General features: G+C 48.1%; 1 protein-coding gene across 1 annotated transcript in view; it reads left to right on the top strand.

Moving 5' to 3' along the window:
- Positions 1 to 8,450: 8,450 nt before the first annotated feature.
- The window catches only part of Culd (CUB and LDLa domain), a gene marked incomplete in the record, with an annotated part of 148,476 nt that continues 140,007 nt past the window's right edge, over positions 8,451 to 16,919 (top strand). Inside the window, 1 exon segment of the mRNA XM_084589058.1 lies at positions 8,451 to 8,870.

The raw sequence follows: 16,919 nt of genomic DNA, 5'->3' as shown, positions 1-16,919 counted from the left end.
GTGTGTGTGTGTGTGTGTGTGTGTGTGTGTGTGTGTGTGTGTGTGTGTGTGTGTGTGTGTGTGTGTGTGTGTGTGTGTGTGTGTGTGTGTGTGTGTGTGTGTGTGTGTGTGTGTGTGTGTGTGTGTGTGTGTGTGTGTGTGTGTGTGTGTGTGTGTGTGTGTGTGTGTGTGTGTGTGTGTGTGTGTGTGTGTGTGTGTGTGTGTGTGTGTGTGTGTGTGTGTGTGTGTGTGTGTGTGTGTGTGTGTGTGTGTGTGTGTGTGTGTGTGTGTGTGTGTGTGTGTGTGTGTGTGTGTGTGTGTGTGTGTGTGTGTGTGTGTGTGTGTGTGTGTGTGTGTGTGTGTGTGTGTGTGTGTGTGTGTGTAGTGCCACCTGGCGGTTTAAGGTAGCACTTGCAAGACGAAGAATTTGTAGACTCGTACGCTTCGGCTAGCTAGGACTGTGGACTCTAGAGTCTGTGTCTCTATGTTACCGTTTCCCGTGAGCCCCTGTCGTGACTGTGTGTTTCTGCCCTGTTTCCGTTTCCCATAAATTCCTGTCTTTGTGACAGTCTTGGTGGAAGTGCTGATCATTATCAGTTCCTCTGATTTTAAGGCCAGGCAGCGGGCTGATCCAGACCTCAAAACTGTGATCGATCATCTGGAAGGTTTTGATTCTACATTATCTCGACTATTTGCTAAGAACTTGTCATCCTTTTGTACGCGCGACGGAATCCTCTACAAGAAAAGCGGCGGCAACAGTGACCGAGCCTATCGTCTGGTCATCCCTGCAGATCTCCGCGATGAAATCCTTCATGCTTGCCATGATGAACCCACCGCTGGACACTTGGGCTTTGCACGCACTCTGGTAAGAATGCGTGCAAACTTGGCGAGTGCGTGCAAACTACTGGCCCAAACTTGCCGCCACCGTTCATCGATATGTTAGAGGTTACCGCGAGTGCCAGTGTAACGCAATACACCGCCATTGAAGCCATCGGGTTTCCTGTAGCCTATTCCCCCACCGCTAGTACCATTCGAGACCAAATTGGTATGGACTTTCTCGGCCCTTTTCCTCTATCGTCAGCTGGCAATAAGTGGATTATCATGGCTAAATATTATCTGACACATTACGCGGAAACTATGGTGGTGCCACGTGCAACATCCTCCGAAGTGGCACAATTTTTCATGACGCAGATTATCCTCCGCCCTTCACGCGTCATCACTGATCGTGGCAAGGCATTTACAGCGCGTCTTCTTGAAGAAGTTTTCCAACTAACCCAGACACATCACCGAAAAACTACTGCCTACCATCCTCAGTCGAATGGCCTTGCAGAGCGACTAAACAAAACAATAGCGGACATGCTCGCCATGTACGTAGATGTGCGGCATAAAACATGGGACGAGATATTGCCTTATGTCACATTTGCATATAACATGGCCGTCCAAGAAACAACTCGATTCACTCCGTTTCGCGTAGTATATGGACGTGATTTACAAACCATGCTCGACGTTATGCTGTCATGTGCGGCTGACTACCAGCTGCTTACCGCTGACGCAAAAGAATCCGCCAACTACGCTGAGGAAGCTCGCCAACTCTCTCGTAATCACATTACAAAACAGCAAGCAACAGATGCACGCCGATATAACGACCGACATCGCTATGTCGTGTTCCAGTCTGGTGACAAAGTCTGGGTGTGGACACCTGTTCAGCGCCCCTGTCAGAAAAACTTCTCAATCGTTACTTTGGACCCTACAGAGTGTTGCGTCGCCTATCAAAAGTTACTTACGAGGTTATTCCAGACGGAACTGTACCGAGTTCTAGTCGTCAGTGCTCGTCTGACGTAGTGCATGTGCTTCGCATGAAGCCGTATTTCACCCGCTGAAAACCGTATTTACTTTCCGGATCAGTTTTTTCTGCGAGCTTGCGTGTTTTCTTCTTTTTTCGAGGGGGGCATAATGCCACCTGGCGGTTTGAGGTAGCGCTTGAAAGACGAAGAGGTTGTAGACTCTCGTGCGCTTCGGCTAGCTAGGACTGTGGACTCTTGAATCTGTGTATCTGTGTTACCGTTTCCCGTGAACCCCTGTCGTGACTGTGTGTCTCTGTCCTGTTACAATCTCGTGACAATATATATATATATATATATATATATATATATATATATATATATATATATATATATATATATATAAACATCAAAGGGAACAAAAATATGGCAAAAATGAAACATAACGTACGGGGACCTGAAAGTACTCACTGCCTTAAAAAAATTCAAGGCATGCCGACGTTTTAGCTAGTGTATAGGACGGTGAAAACAAGCGACTGTGAGGCAATTGTGGAATCTGGTAGTTACTCTTATGGGGGAGCATATTGATGTAAATGGGTCTAAGCTTCCGATGCGTATCAGACTTTGCTTCTGAAGCTTGTCCTGTGCTCACAACGAGCAGTGAAGACTATCAATAAAAAAACAATGGAGGGCGTTTTTGAGATTAAATAGTAGAACATCACAAACCTGCCTACAGATCGACGATCTCCCGACATATTGATTGTATACGATATGTGAAAAATAGGGTTCGAAAGCTTTTTATTTATTTATTTTTTTTTTTTTTCAGAATATGTAAAAGATTCCTGGTTATGGCAAAATTAAAAGTGATATCCTTGGTTCCGACTGTTCGGAAAAGCAGTGCTTCACTGTTCGAGTAGGATTGGGTCTTCGAGGGCAAAAAGTTACCGGCAAAAATTGGACAATACAGGCAATATTTGCTCTTGTTGCATACGACACGAGAAAACGATAGAACAGGCTATAAGCATATCAACCAGTACAAGGCCCTTCCGCGCCAGCACATGATGCCGCCATAGAGACCCGAGATTCTCGGATGGTAGCCTGTCTGTGGTCAATTTTCCTAATCCGAAAACAAATTTAGTAGAAGTTAGAGGATTGGTGGAAGGGGCGGAAGAGTAGTTTAGATAGGGCGAGAAACAAATCGACGGAGACGATACTTCGCAAGTTAGGAATTAATAGTCGACAACCCCCACGATATACATTAGAGGCTATACAATTATCTCTCTGTCGACCAAGACCCCTAGTTTCATATAGCATAAGCACGAAAAAAAAAAAAAAACACGTTATGAAAACTTTGGGAAGTATCTCAGGCAATCACTTTCGTGTTACAAAAAAATAATAACAGCGCGCATATTGATACCAAAGAGTTCAGCAACTGATCATCCTATGATTTCTGAGAAACGCTGGTAGCGCCGGCGTTGGTAAGGAAATAAAAAAGGCGAATAGACATCGACAGCCGCAGTTGAAGCGTTTGCCGCTTTACATGGCACTCAAACTGTATACACTCTCGAGGTTTTTAAATCGTCGATCTCCTTGCTACTGAAACCTATATAGTAATGGTCCGTACCTAAACAGTAAGTCTTCCCATTATTACGCACAATCGTATCTATTACACCTAATCTCTTATCGTCAAACACCATGGAAAAGGGGGTAACTCTTGTGTAATCCCAGGATGAAAACGCCGGCTATACATTCAACAGATAATGATCGCCCTGCTGCTTAAAATATGAACAGGTCGCCCTATTAAACGTGAGCAAAGTTGTTATGAAGAATGAGGAAGAAAAATATACGCTGAGCAACAAAAACACGCAGCAAGCAGGAATATCCTTTATTCGTACAAACTAAATGATACGAAGAAAAGTTACAAGACTGCGCTTAAGCCTGCTTAAGAGCGCAAATGGCGAAAGCTACTTTACAGGACTGTTTTCACTAACTGCATCGTCAATGTCACCCCTAATATCATCATCGTCACTATCGCTACTATCGCTGCTATCATCCCTATCAATTAAATGCACCGTCACTGTCGTGGCTATTACCATAATGAATTATTCTTATCACTAACCGCATCGTCATTATCACCGCTACTATAATCCGCATGCTATAGACAAGGAGAATCACGATCAGTTTCTCACGAGTTCGGCGTGGAGTATATGGTTTGCGCGCTAGGCTGGGGATCGGATGGATAGTGGTTCGCTTCCCCGTGGAAACATTTTTAAGGCGAAAGCTTTTATGGCCTCATCGTTATCGTCAGAAAAAGTATCACGCTTTTGAGGCGGCTCTGATTGGTCGAGACGGGATGACGTCATGAACGTATCGACCAATCACACAGCACCACCACAGTATTCGCGAATGCGTGCCTTATATGGCCATATGCCAATCAATGATCAAGTACTGATTAATGGCTAATTATTTAATAACTAATTAAGTAATAATTAATAATCACTAATTAGTTCTAGATTGGTAATTAATTAATAATTGATGCCGCGCACCCGGTAGAATCAACCATACAACAGTAAACGTAGAACAACTGCGAAGATACAAGGAGCGCGATCTCGTCGCTGCCAAGCAGAATTCACTGAACAAGTGCACTCGCAGAATGGGAAAGAGTAGTCGCTCGCTTTACTCGTAGCAGCATTCATCGCTACATGCGCAACAGTCGCGTAGCAGAATGCTTTCGCCTTTGATCCCTTTAGTCGCCAAAGTTTCCTCGAATTTTTTTTTTCTTCTAAATCTCAGTTCGAGTGGACTTTTGCGTTGCCCATGAAATAAAAAATGCTTTCGCCTTAAAACTGATTAATTCAGCTTATCAACCACTGAAGCCGACTTGAAAATGTCAACTACAAAACTTTATAGCGCAGCAGTGTACCCTAAACAAAGAACGTGAAACCAAAAATTCCCACTGCCGACAGCGCTCACTCGTTGGCTCCTGACACGCGTCACCGCAACGTTGACGCACAGGTCCAGGATTCGCGGACACCTTTTGATCGGGAAGCAACTGTGCGATATTGTAAGATACAGCTATGCACACGTTGATTTGAATGGACTAAACTTCCGGTACGTAGCAAAAGTTTGCTTCCTGGTGTGCTCTGCGCTCACAACCATTAATGAGGACTTTCTATAGAAAACCAAAGGGTACGTTTTTGAAAATTAGCAGCAAGAAACTAGGAGCCAGCCGAGGGTAGATCTACGGGTAGATTTCTTTATGTTAAACAATACGCGAAAAAAAAAAAGTTCAAAACCTATTTCCAAGGAAATGCTCAAATACATTGGGTATGACTATAGCTACTGGCAGAGTGTGGGCGTCTACCATCTCATGCACCTCTGGGCTTTCGTAGGCTCTCCACGGAGTGGGATATTTAATGATAATTTACCATAAAAAAAAAAAAAAGACTGCTTTCTTGAAAGTTCCTCTTTTCTTCTTCTTTTTTTTTTCTTTTTTTTTTCTTTTTTTGTTTAACGCTCGACAAGTACCTCATCGAAACTGTTGCGTGTCTAGAGCGATTTGAAAGCTGGCTGAATAATGTTTAGGTTAGTATGAGGTAAACTGCTCTAGTCGACAGAGATGCTACTTTTCCTTCATTCCTGCAGCATGTATCAATATTTTATATTTAAGTTCGTTAAATCTTTCGGCTCGAGTTACTTGCTTGTTGCTGAGCATTCCAGTGCTGTTCGTATTCGCGCGAGTAAGCAGCGCGATACCAACCCAATGTTTATACTTTCCTTCTTTCATTCGGTTTGAGCCCTGAATTGAGTGTACACGGGGGGAAGATTGTGTAGGTGCAACAAGAAATCCTTTCACAGGAGTCAAGCGTTTATGAGCGCGTGCTTATTAACGCTTTCACTGTTTTGGCGTGGCTAACGTGCATTCTGCATTTTCGTCCTTATTCGAGGGAACTCGACCCTGCGCCAGCGATGGCCTTACTGCAGTGGGGGTCGAGTATATGGCGTTTTCAGGGATAACGCGCCCTGGTGGCCGTAAACCGAGTCAACGGTGGCTACTGAGAGGGCTCCGTGCGCGCCGCAAGCGAGGGTACTCATAAACAACAAACGGGTAAGTAGCAATCATCTCTGATCGAGCCATTAAACTGGCGCCTGCATCTCAGCCTGCGTCAAGAGCGTTGCTATAATCTCGATTGAGCTGACATCACTTGATGCGTGCTGCTATGTGTGTGTTGGGACAAGAGTAGAGGAGGGGGGGGGGGGGGGGGGGACGCTGCTATACAAAGCGCTGTCGTGAGAGCCTAAGCGTAGATATGGGCGTTCGTGGCATTGTTGAGACTAATTTGTTGGTGAGTGATATCAGCACAATTGTTAACTAGCAGCCAACCACGACCCTCGACTAACGCTAACTTAACTGCGACTGCGAGCATACAGGTAACGTTAGGCCTACAAGCGGAAAAAGGATGAAAACGCGCCAAGTCGAGGCAGTAAAGAAGGAACGATGAACAGACTGGCGCGACCGGAGCAGAACCGGCAGCCAGCGCTAAAGAGTGCGTATATTTTACCTCTCCGTCGCCGCTACACCCTCCTCAACAGTTATGAGGCTACATCATCATGTTCATGTGACTGAGCTAGCACAGATGCCGTTCTGCAGAAGACAACTAGCAGCGAGAAAACAGGTTCCGACTCGGCGAGGCCCACTACGAAACCATTTACAGCCACGAAAATTGGAGCCAATCTAGCTCCCCCCCCCCCCCCCCCCCCCCCGTCTTTTCTCTTCCTTTCCGTGCCACTACCTGCGCCTCCTCCTCTGGGATGTTCGTTACGATGCCCAGCCAGGAGTAGAGCATGCATTAGACCGAGGGTGACACTCGTCCGGCAAAGAAGGGACTCGGGGACGTCGCCGACCTATTTGCAGTGTCATTTGCTGCCTGCGACCGCCGTTGGTGGCAGGAGAAGGAGCGAGCAACAACGGGGTCCCCTTCCCCCTGTCTACCCTCCCGCCGGGCACAAAAGAGCCAACCCACCCCGGGCGCATAACGAAAAACGCCGCAGGAGGGGAGCAGCGGCCATCTGCCGTGTAGGCCGCTCCGTGACGTCAGAGCTGGGACATGCGGGAACGCAGGAAGAGCCCATCTCGCCCGAACACAGCGAACTTAGATTTGCAGCAGTAGAAATAGCATTTCTCTCCTTTCTTTTTTCCTTTATATTCGGACTCCTTATTATTCTGTGATTCGCTTTGCCTCGAACGGTTCGGCGACAGGGCTTTTGTGTCATAGGGTGCGAATTGAGAATGCGTGACGTCTTTCACTTTTCTTTTTCCCTCTTGCCTTGAAGACGAAATACAAACGAGTGATAATAGCGCTTTTATTCTTACGGCGGCAACCGCCTCCTCAAGATTCTTTTTCCAACATCTTTGTTTTCTAAGTTCAAGCATCTCAACGCGGTCTGAACAGGGGTGTAGACATGGGGGTTCAGTGTCAGAACACCCCTCGAAGCTTGCTGAGTTGCTGCATTCCCCCCAATACCTCGCTTCTTCTTTCCATCCTTTTTTTTTTTTTTTTTCGACTGGGGCGTATAACAGCCCCTGCAAAATATTTCTTGCCACACCAATGGAGCTGAGATGCTTTTGTCATGACATTTCTTGATGAAACCATCGCAGTTGGTTCACGTTGGCATAAAAAATGAGGTTGCGTCAGGGACAGGCGAGGAGTGGATCTGCCAGGTTCTTTTACGAAGTGTTAACGTCCGCCCTCAGTGATGAACGGTTCTTTGCTAAGACTATCGCGGGCCGGCGTTCTGCACATGTATAGGCTTTATTGTGACAACTATGTTAAAAATAAATATTATATTACTCACACTCGATTTCACTAATTTCTGCGACTGCAGCTCAGGTGCTTCCGCGATGGAGAGCAGATGCCGCGGTTGGCAAAAAAAAAAAAAAAATGTTTTCTTGCCTTTTCATATCAATTTAATAAAATAATTCACTATGCTTCCTTCCGCCTCTGACGACACGATTTTGTTTACAAACAGTTATGACTGAGGTAAATCTCCGAAGTTCTCGTTTATTTTTATGAGCTGTAATTTTACTGCACACATCGTCTCCTTCATCTGGACTACTCCAGTAGTAGTACCTTACTAGTGTACCTCCTATAGGAAGATCGAAAAAAATTTACTAAGATCTGTGAGCGTGCCTAGGTGTTCGTAAATAAGTGCTCGAGCACTGGCACTAAGATCAGAATAATTTTTCTACTTTACAGTTAAGGCTGATTTACGTGCCAAATAACGCCTTTAAACCCTTCCATTGAAAAGCAAAAGCGGCTGCGCGGCGCGTCCACGCACCCGGTTTTCTCCTTTCGCGGACTGCCCCATAGAGAACCAAAATAACGGCGCCACCTCAGAAACCGGTGCTTGTTGTGTAACGGAGAGACAGCCGGCGTTGTTTCTTACCCCTGAGCGGAGGCAGGAAGCAAAGCGCGAAATATTGCACCCCAACGGCATCGAACAGGCCCGCTTTTCGCTCTCCACTTTGCGACGCGCGGAGGAGCGCGCAGCAGCAGCCAACCCGGCCTTTCTTCCTCGCGCGACCCTCCTTCCTTCTGTCGCTCTCGGGTGCTCCCTCCCCTCCGAGGCCTAGAGAGCGCGCCGACCGAATGCCGTTTTCCCCGCGCCGCTCAGTTCTGGCTTCGACCACTGCCGGTGAGGGCACGGACGCGTTGTGCTGCGCGCCCAGAGAGTCTCGCCGTTGGACGGGCCCGCTCGACGTGAGAGCAAGTCGGCGTCAGACAGCGTGCACACAAACTGCAGTAGACAACGTCGGCATGCTTCGTTCGCATTCGCCGCTGAACGGAACTTCTACGTAGTCACGCTCGTCGCTATTTCGTGTGGGAGGAGAAATCTTGAAAGCCAATTTGTGACTGAAAGTGACCGGCAACCCGCACCTTTGCCCGAAGAAACAGGCGATCTCTGTGCTGTGCCGCGCCCACGGACATCGTCGTTGTCTTCGCTAGCGCCTTCGGCAGCGCGACCAGAACGTATCTGTGGACTCTGCAACGGTGATCACTTCTTTACCAATAAGCCGGCGTCAGAACAAGCGTCGAAATAGTGGGGAAGGTAGGTGTCTTTCAAATTTCTCTTCTTCACCTAGAGTACGGGGAGGTAAAGGCACAAAGGCCGTTACAGTAACGCCCGAGCGTTTTTCCCTCCTCGAACTACCTGCCAAACAAGCCAAATCCCATTGCGAGCGGTGAAAGCGCTGTTTCTTTTCCCTTTTTTTTTTCTTCTTTTTACGTTGTGTTCCATTTTCTCCATGCATATGCCAACTCTAAAATCCCGCTTCGAGTCTAGACTTGTTCGCTCGCTGTCCTTTCATGTTACCAACCTTTATCCTGCCTTCTCGTTCTTCTGATTACTTTTTTTTATTGCATTCTCTTCTCACCCAGTCAGAAGTGACACTCGTTGTTTTGTCATTCTGCAGATGCGAATTGCGAAGTTTTAAAATTCACAGCGCAGCCTGACAGGAACAGGTTTTTTTGTGTAGAAAGGGGCTGCAGCGCAGGCATTTCGCCCACGTTTTTCTTCGGTTGTCTCGCATTGTGCATTGTTGTGTGGGGTGGATGAGCTCTGTGCAACGGCGGTGCCTTCTTCCGTTCAGTGTGCCGGAGCGCGGCCTTCGGTTCCTCCCCCCCAACCCGTGCGCTGACGCGCGTCACGCGGCGATTACGCGCAGCGCCTGTGCCGTCGCCCTTTTGTCTGGATGTTCGTCGGCTCAGATGTCAACACAGCCGACGGGAGGACTTCGCCAGACAAGCCGCTTCGGCTAAAACGCCTCCCTGAGCAACACTCGCTCGTCTGTCGCGCCGACACTGTTTGCTGCCATACCAACCTGATTTTTTTCTCTTTTTTTATTATTGGATAACTTCTATTATCGGCTCAGAGCTTTTTTCCTCTTTGTGTGCCTGTAAGATTCGTATTTCGCGCGCCCTGACGCTTATTCGCGCAATACCTTTAACCTATTTCCGGCGCGCGGTTCAATTTTTGCAGGGATAGCGTCTATTGTGCGCGGTCTGTAGTAACGCCCCTGTTCGAGATTTTCAAGATACTCTATTTGCACGCCTGGACTCGCCTCTGAAGATATACTGTTTTGAAACAGGTACACTGGCGTGCGCAAAGTCGAGTTAAGCCTCCGCCCCCCAGGGACTTTCGTGAAGGCTTTTGTCTTGCCGCACTGTTTCTGTGTGCCATCAAAATTAACGGTCCTCGCTCATTGTGTCAGCGCACTTGGGCACGTTTAGTTGCTCGGCGTTGAGAAGTGTTTCTAGTGTATCGAACAAGAAGCTGAACATTGAGACGCGCAGTATCATCCCGCTCTTTTCCGAAATTAAGCAGCGTGCGACTTCTCCCCAGGGTGTCCACTAAGGCGACCGGCTACTGTGAACGCGGCGTAGCAGCGCCGGCGTGTTGGAGCTCTGCGCGCTCCAGTGCCGGCAGTATGCCATCTTTTGTTGAAGCGCGTACGTTTCCTTTTCTGTCGCGCCTTAATGGCAACCTTTGTAACCGAAAAAGGCAAAGAGTAGCCGCCCGTTTTTGCCGCTGCGACTCATGGGGTGGGCACCGCCGCGGCAGCAAATAAAGGAAACGGAACGCGAAACAAAGCAGTGCCGAAGCGCGTGACCAGCCGCGAGCGGCGCTCTTTTTCAGCCGCTCCCAGCAGGCGCCCACCGTTGTGCTCCTAACTCTCCTTTCCAAAATAACCACAGAGTTTAGCAGCTGTGCCGGGAAGAGCCGAATGCAGGCGCTTCGCGCAGATGGATTTCCGCTCTGTGTGAAACGCTTGCGAAAGCTTTTGTTGCTGCCGCGTGGATATGAAGACTTCAGTGACGTTGGTAGGCACAGCACCACGTTCGGTTACTCCAGTCACGCAGAGCTTTCCGAATGCCTTCTGCGCGGAGAGCTGTTCTTTGGTCACGGGTCCCGGACTAGCGAGTTCGATTGTTTGCGAAATAAGGCAGTAAAAAGAACGGAAGGGACATCAGATATGCGTTGTCGGAGCATTTTAAGGTGCGACATAGCTGGACCTGCAAGTGCGGTCAAAAACACGACGAGCCCAGAAATGTCCCTCGAACAGTTTACTGGGCCACAAGCGCGGTCGCTTTCAGCAAACTTGTGTCCATTGTCGCTTAGACTCTTGCCCTCTTACAGAGATGCTAAGATTCTGGGCCCTTGGACGACATCAGAAACGAAAGCATTGAAGGCGCTCTTTAAGTTTTTAAAGCACTCGGGGTTGACTTCTAGACTTTAAGTGTACGCTCTCTACCCTCTTACTATAGATCTCTGGACATGTGACAGACTCCTTTCCTTGGCGCTCTTTCTTCCCATGTTCCCTACCCCACGTGTAGGGTAGCCTTACTAGGAATCGCTTAGCCTTTCTGTTCTACTATTTCTGTATTTTTTTTTTCTGGTGTCCACTGTAGACATCCGTTGCAGATCTGGATAAAAAAAATAACGTTGCTTATACATCAAAATTTGTCTGTGTATAACCCATACGCCCAAGCTGCAACTGTCTCCCGTCAACTTCGCTCGAATAAAGAAGCGAAAATACCTTCCACACCGGCTATGAGAGTAGGAGACCAATCTGTCTGTCTTAATTATGACTTCGACGCTCGCAGTGAAGTCAAAGTCGAAGAGTTGAATGAAAAGAACAACTGAACATCTGGAAATTACTCCTGGGGGGGGGGGGGGGGGGGGGGGGTGATGTGACAGGAGTGCCGCCACGTCATGTTGTTGGTTTAGAATGGACCCATTCGTTATTTCACCAGAAGACAAACCAGTCTGGCGAGAACGCATATCGACGTACGAAGAAAAGTTAGCGATAAGTGCACTCGCCTTCGATCACTGGAGCGATGTTGTAAAGCTCTATTCTCTCCCCTCCTCAGTAATTATGCAGTTCCTCCGTATTTTATTTTGTGTCCCTGTGCCGCTTTTTTTTTTTTTTTTTGTATACTGATACTTCTTTCATTTTCCTTAGCATGACTTGGCACGCTCTTCTTGCTCCCTTTCTTGCACCTGGTAGACTTTTGTGCCATGGTTTGTGTTCCGATGTAGCCATCGAGTTGATGCCGCATCTTGTTAGCACATCAAAGCAGCCGCGACTGTACATGCAGGGCCACCCTGCGAAGCGCCTGCCTAATTGCCTTTCGCCCAAATCAGTCAGTTGGGTATTCATATGCCCGCTGAAGAAAATAGACCGAGCGACCGAAGGAACCCAGTGGCAGCTTAACCAAACGCCTGAAGTACCATACCAACCGGGCCGAATCAGGTGCCTTTCGGCCGACCGCTCTATACGTGCTCGTCATTGTACGTGTAGTTTGTCAAAGCCAGCCGACATCGTTACGTCTCTGACGGGAGGTCCACTGAAGTCAATACTGCAGTATTGGCGAGAATTGGGCCTAGTTGGTTATTCAGTGGTTTCACCGCGCTAACACATAGAACGAAAATAGACTCGCGCCCCGTGGTGTTGTCTTTATTTTCGTTCTATGTGTTAGCGCGGTGAAACCACTATGAATACTGCCGTCATTCGACTGACTGATGGGAAAGTTGCATATAAAAATTATAACCGTGCGAGGGCGTTTGTGTTGTTAGCTAACGAATCAGTTAAGACTCGATTTAACGCAGTCGAGGGGAGCCGCGAATTATTTCGCTAAATCGGAAACCTCGTTAAATCCCGGAAGGCATTTCTCGGAGACTTAATTCAATACAGTCGATTATTATATGGGGTAGGGGCATCAAGGAAGTACAGCGGTCTCCTATTTGAGAAGCGTAAATGCGATGAAAATTAAATCGCGTTTTGAAGCGACGTAATAGCGCAACTTCAACGAAGAACCAGGGAAGTTGTACAGTTACGTCATATAGAAATGCAATACCAACTTGCCCATTGTGCTACGGTGCTGCAATGAACTTGCGGCTCGCGTAAACGACCGACAACGATATAGCGCGTGTGAAAAGAAGCAACGAGAATTTTACCTCAGCAAGAAGGATTCCAGAGGACTACTAATTTCTTTCCCCGCAAATAGGTCGCTGATATTTTCTTGCTTGCAGTTTGTAAGCAAAAACTGCACGGATTTTTCGTGTGTTCCAGCAGACAGACGCAGCAGATCCGGCGTCGCATGCAGCACCGCTGCCGACACCGGGTCGACGGGCAGGCTTTTTACCGCTAGCGAAATATCGGGAATTCAAATCAATATAACTCCCGTTTAGCGCCGCGAAGTTTCGCAAAAGCGGGATGAAGTTGCTCTACGATGTTACCGTTGGCTCGCAGTCAATACATTTTTTGGGGAGCGTTTTCTACAATATAGGTCAAATGCTTTTTGACTTTCCTTTTTAGACAAAAAGTTCGTTGAATCGGGGAAGATAGCGCAATGCACCATATGGGCGTATGAAGGGAGATTGGGATATCTTTGTTAAATCGAGTTTTGACTGTATTAAAGCGCGGTCTGCTTCCTCAAGCCAGTATGGCAAGCATTCACGATTTCATAGTTTAATTTCAAGCATCCCCACAGGGAGAGTTGCTTCGTACGCCTGCTGATCGAGAAGAGGCTTGCGGAAAGTGGTTCGTATGCTGACCACTTAAATCACGTTGATGTCTTGTCATTCACCCAGTGCGTGGAAGCGCACTCGAGCTACCGCTTGGTGATTAAAATAGAGGCGGCTCTCGAGCGCTGTCCGACCACGTATTGCGTCTGACACGTGTCTTGCACGCAACGCGTGCATGCAGTTGCTTTGCATACCTCCTCGCTTGAATGTGCGTTTCCCTATCGCATGAAAAGTAAAGGTGTGCCGTTGATAATGCTTTCAACGCAGATAGCGGCAGCACTTGGAAGAGGGCGGAAGCGTAGAAATTGCAATACACTCACGTACCGAAATTTCAGCGCACATTAAAGAGCTACCCGCGGTCGAAGTTACGACAGGGATAATCGTAATCGACATTGTTTAAAACCCCATGCAAAGTCGAGAAATGTGACTTGCGTGGATCTCGGAGCCTGTTCGGCGGGCTATAGAACAATCCAGCCCGCGGAATAGAGCATATCAGAAAGACAAATGAACGCGCGTCGGTCCCCTTGTATAGAGGAATACTCTGTATAGGGGGTGGATTACACGCAACGGAATAATTACAGTTGAAGTCTGTCAGAGCGTAACCGCGCCGCTACGAAGGAAAGCCATCCAGATTTTCGAAACATTGTTTGATGAAGAAAACTTCAATTTTCTAAAAAGTGAGCGAGGACACTAACGTCGTTTATTCCTTCGACTTGTTAATTCAGCCTGCCAGTCGTCTTGGCTAGCTTGGTTGATAGAGGGATTGTGAGCTCGGAGGGAGGGTGAGCTCGGCTTCGAGCTCTTCCTTCTGCTGAGATACTTAGAGCCCGTTTTGTATAGTTTCTCCTTGCAGCCGGATACATACGTGACTTGAGCTTACGTAGATGGGGAATTTAATGCTGCATCGCGGTATTACGCTTGCGCACCTCAAGACGAGAGCGAGAAGGAAACACGCCACCAGGGGCTCCTCTCTCGCGCTACTTTTGTGTTGTGTAAACCGGTTACCTATATAGCCCAGCAATGAGTTCGATTCGTGGCGCTGACGAGAGCGCACACGTACGGGAAGAAAAGCGAAAATTATTCTCGGTTGCTTACCAGTTTTTCGAATCGCCGTGAAGCCCCTGATTAATTCATGCCACTGGTGGGGTTCTTCAGCGTGCGCCGACATTTCAGTAGACGCGCGTTTTTGTATTCTGCCCCCGTCGAAATGCTACGTCGTGGCCCGGGTTTAACCCGGGAACTGGCCCTGGGCAGAAAACGAGAAAAGTATCGATTGCCATTCCAGATTTTGAGCATTATTTACGAAAGAAGAATGAACAAACTATCACCCAAAAAGAGTGCAGAAACTCATAGTCGGGTCGCTGACAGAAAGCACTGACGGCGGAGTAGACTGCAGAGCCGCTCAAGCCAATATCGTAAGCCCCTTCACTACGGCGCCCCAACGAGGTCGACGGTGAACACTTGTGAGCGAAATCCGTTTATCTGTTAATTTGTTATCGTGACGTAATTAATTAAAGTTTCAAGAATCCTAGACAGCATGGACTGTTAACGCTACAGCTGCGTAGCGTCGACCTCTACGAGTTTGCTTTACTCTGGCAGCTTTGCTTTGCCCCCTGTTTTTAAGTTTTCCTCACTATCTCCCACTTGTAGGGTGCCTCGATGGGAGCCGCCGCTATCGATGCATTTTACCCACTTCATCCGAAAAGCACCACTCTGTGGCCGCACGCGCGCAATGTTACGGCGGCTAGTAATTGAGCTGGATATTATTATTAGCTGACGTGGACTGTGTGTGTGTGTCAGGAGGTGGGGGGGGGGGGGGGATAGAAAGCACAACGCGGTAATTGTCTCCTAGACGGGACCACCTCGACCGCACTCCGCAGTGTGGGATCGAAATGAGGGAAGAGGCGAGTACGGGACGGCAAAGCATCGAAGTATAGCAGCAAGAACGCCTCCCTCTCTGATTGGAGGCGGCAACAACGCACCGCGGGGACGTTGTAAACGGTCGGCGGTCCACACGCGCATCCCACTCGTAGGCAGAACAAAAGGGTGTACTCGGGCTGCGAAAAAGACCCCGCCTAGACGTCAGACTCTCGGGGGTCCGAATAATATTCTGTTGAATGGAAAAGAATCAAAATTCGCGCATAGTCTCAGACACAGAATCATAAATGGGCACGGCGGGGCTTATGAAGGTCATCAACGGCCTTTTTGCCTTCAACACTAATGTGCGAGGGCAAAACGTTTGCACCACCACCACGGCTTCCCGAATGGCTGTAGGGGGCAGACACTGAATTGGAAAGCCGCGCCTGTTACAAGTCTAGCGAGGGCAAGGGGAATTGCATCCAGCGATGACAGGTAAACAGCGAGATGAAATGAAAGCCAAAATGACAAATTGTCCTTGGCGCATTCGTGTTAACACTTTTCAGCATTATAATTCGGCAAGTAAACCTGCATGCCGCAGGTACAAGTTCATTTGCGTGGCGTTAGCAGAGCTATTAGTAAACACACTGCTGCAATATTGATGTGCTCGTGCAGGGTTGTCAAGGTTACGGAGCTTAAATTATAAAAATACGCTCAGCACGTTACGCGGTATTGTGTATGTGCTGATGAATTCTTGTAAACGCGAACACGTTTATGGTGTTGATAAGACACACGTTCCATTGTCTTGCGCTTTCCTCATCCTCGCCTTTTGTTCTTATTGTTCTCTTTGTCAAGAACGCTCAGTATAACAGCGGGACGGCGTGATTGACGTCACGGCAACGTGGAACCGTGTGCTTTAAGAGCCATCAAGTTTTATCCCTGGTTGTTTTTTTTTGTTTTAGCCACAAAGCAGAGTATTGCCAGCCCCGGAGATATCGCGACCTTAATTGTTGTTACTGTCTACCCTGAGCATCTCCCCCTGACGTGGTATCATTTCATGGTGCATTCTCATGCTGAGAATGCTCATGGATAAGACTCGGTGTCTTGACCTGGCCTCGTGCGACTCTCGAGAACTGCTGATTTTGTCTCGGAGGCGCATTCGTCGGACGTCGCAAAGCTAGGCTCGCAGTGCTGATAACTAAACAAGATGTGTCGAGTTCGCAGTCGCTGGTCAGAAGTCACAGCGCCGTTTTCTCGGTCTATCTTCACCTTCACACGGTACCGCCGTATGCATTACGATAAGCGATTAAAGGTACGCGAAGTATAGTCAGTTTTAAGGAGTTACGCGAACGTACTGGATCCTATACTAAGAGTTTCAAGCAAACTAGAAGCTTAATACTTCACTTCGAGTTGGCACTCTTTCGCGTTGCATTTCTGTAGTATGTATTGTCCGAGGACGTCGCTGCTATAGAACGGTAAAGCCAGGCGAGCTTTCGTGCACGGCCGCCTTGTTCCAACTGCCCGCTGGCTTAGACTCTGTGCTCATATTAAAGCTGTTGCGAAAGTGCTAGCCGCATTGCGCCGCCCTGCTCGCGAAACACGCATTCTATCAGTCGAAGCCAAGTCACCAAGTGTCGAAAATCTTGTCACTGTGAGCTGCTGTCCGGGGGGTGGGGCACAGGGCCCTTGAAAGGCTTCTGTGAGGCTGCTCTT

Source organism: Amblyomma maculatum, chromosome 1, assembly GCF_055883805.1.
Source record: "Amblyomma maculatum isolate TAMU_Amacu chromosome 1, ASM5588380v1, whole genome shotgun sequence".
Taxonomy (NCBI): domain Eukaryota; kingdom Metazoa; phylum Arthropoda; class Arachnida; order Ixodida; family Ixodidae; genus Amblyomma; species Amblyomma maculatum.
Note: the sequence above shows the minus strand (reverse complement) of the source record. Positions and strands in the feature narration are given on the sequence as shown.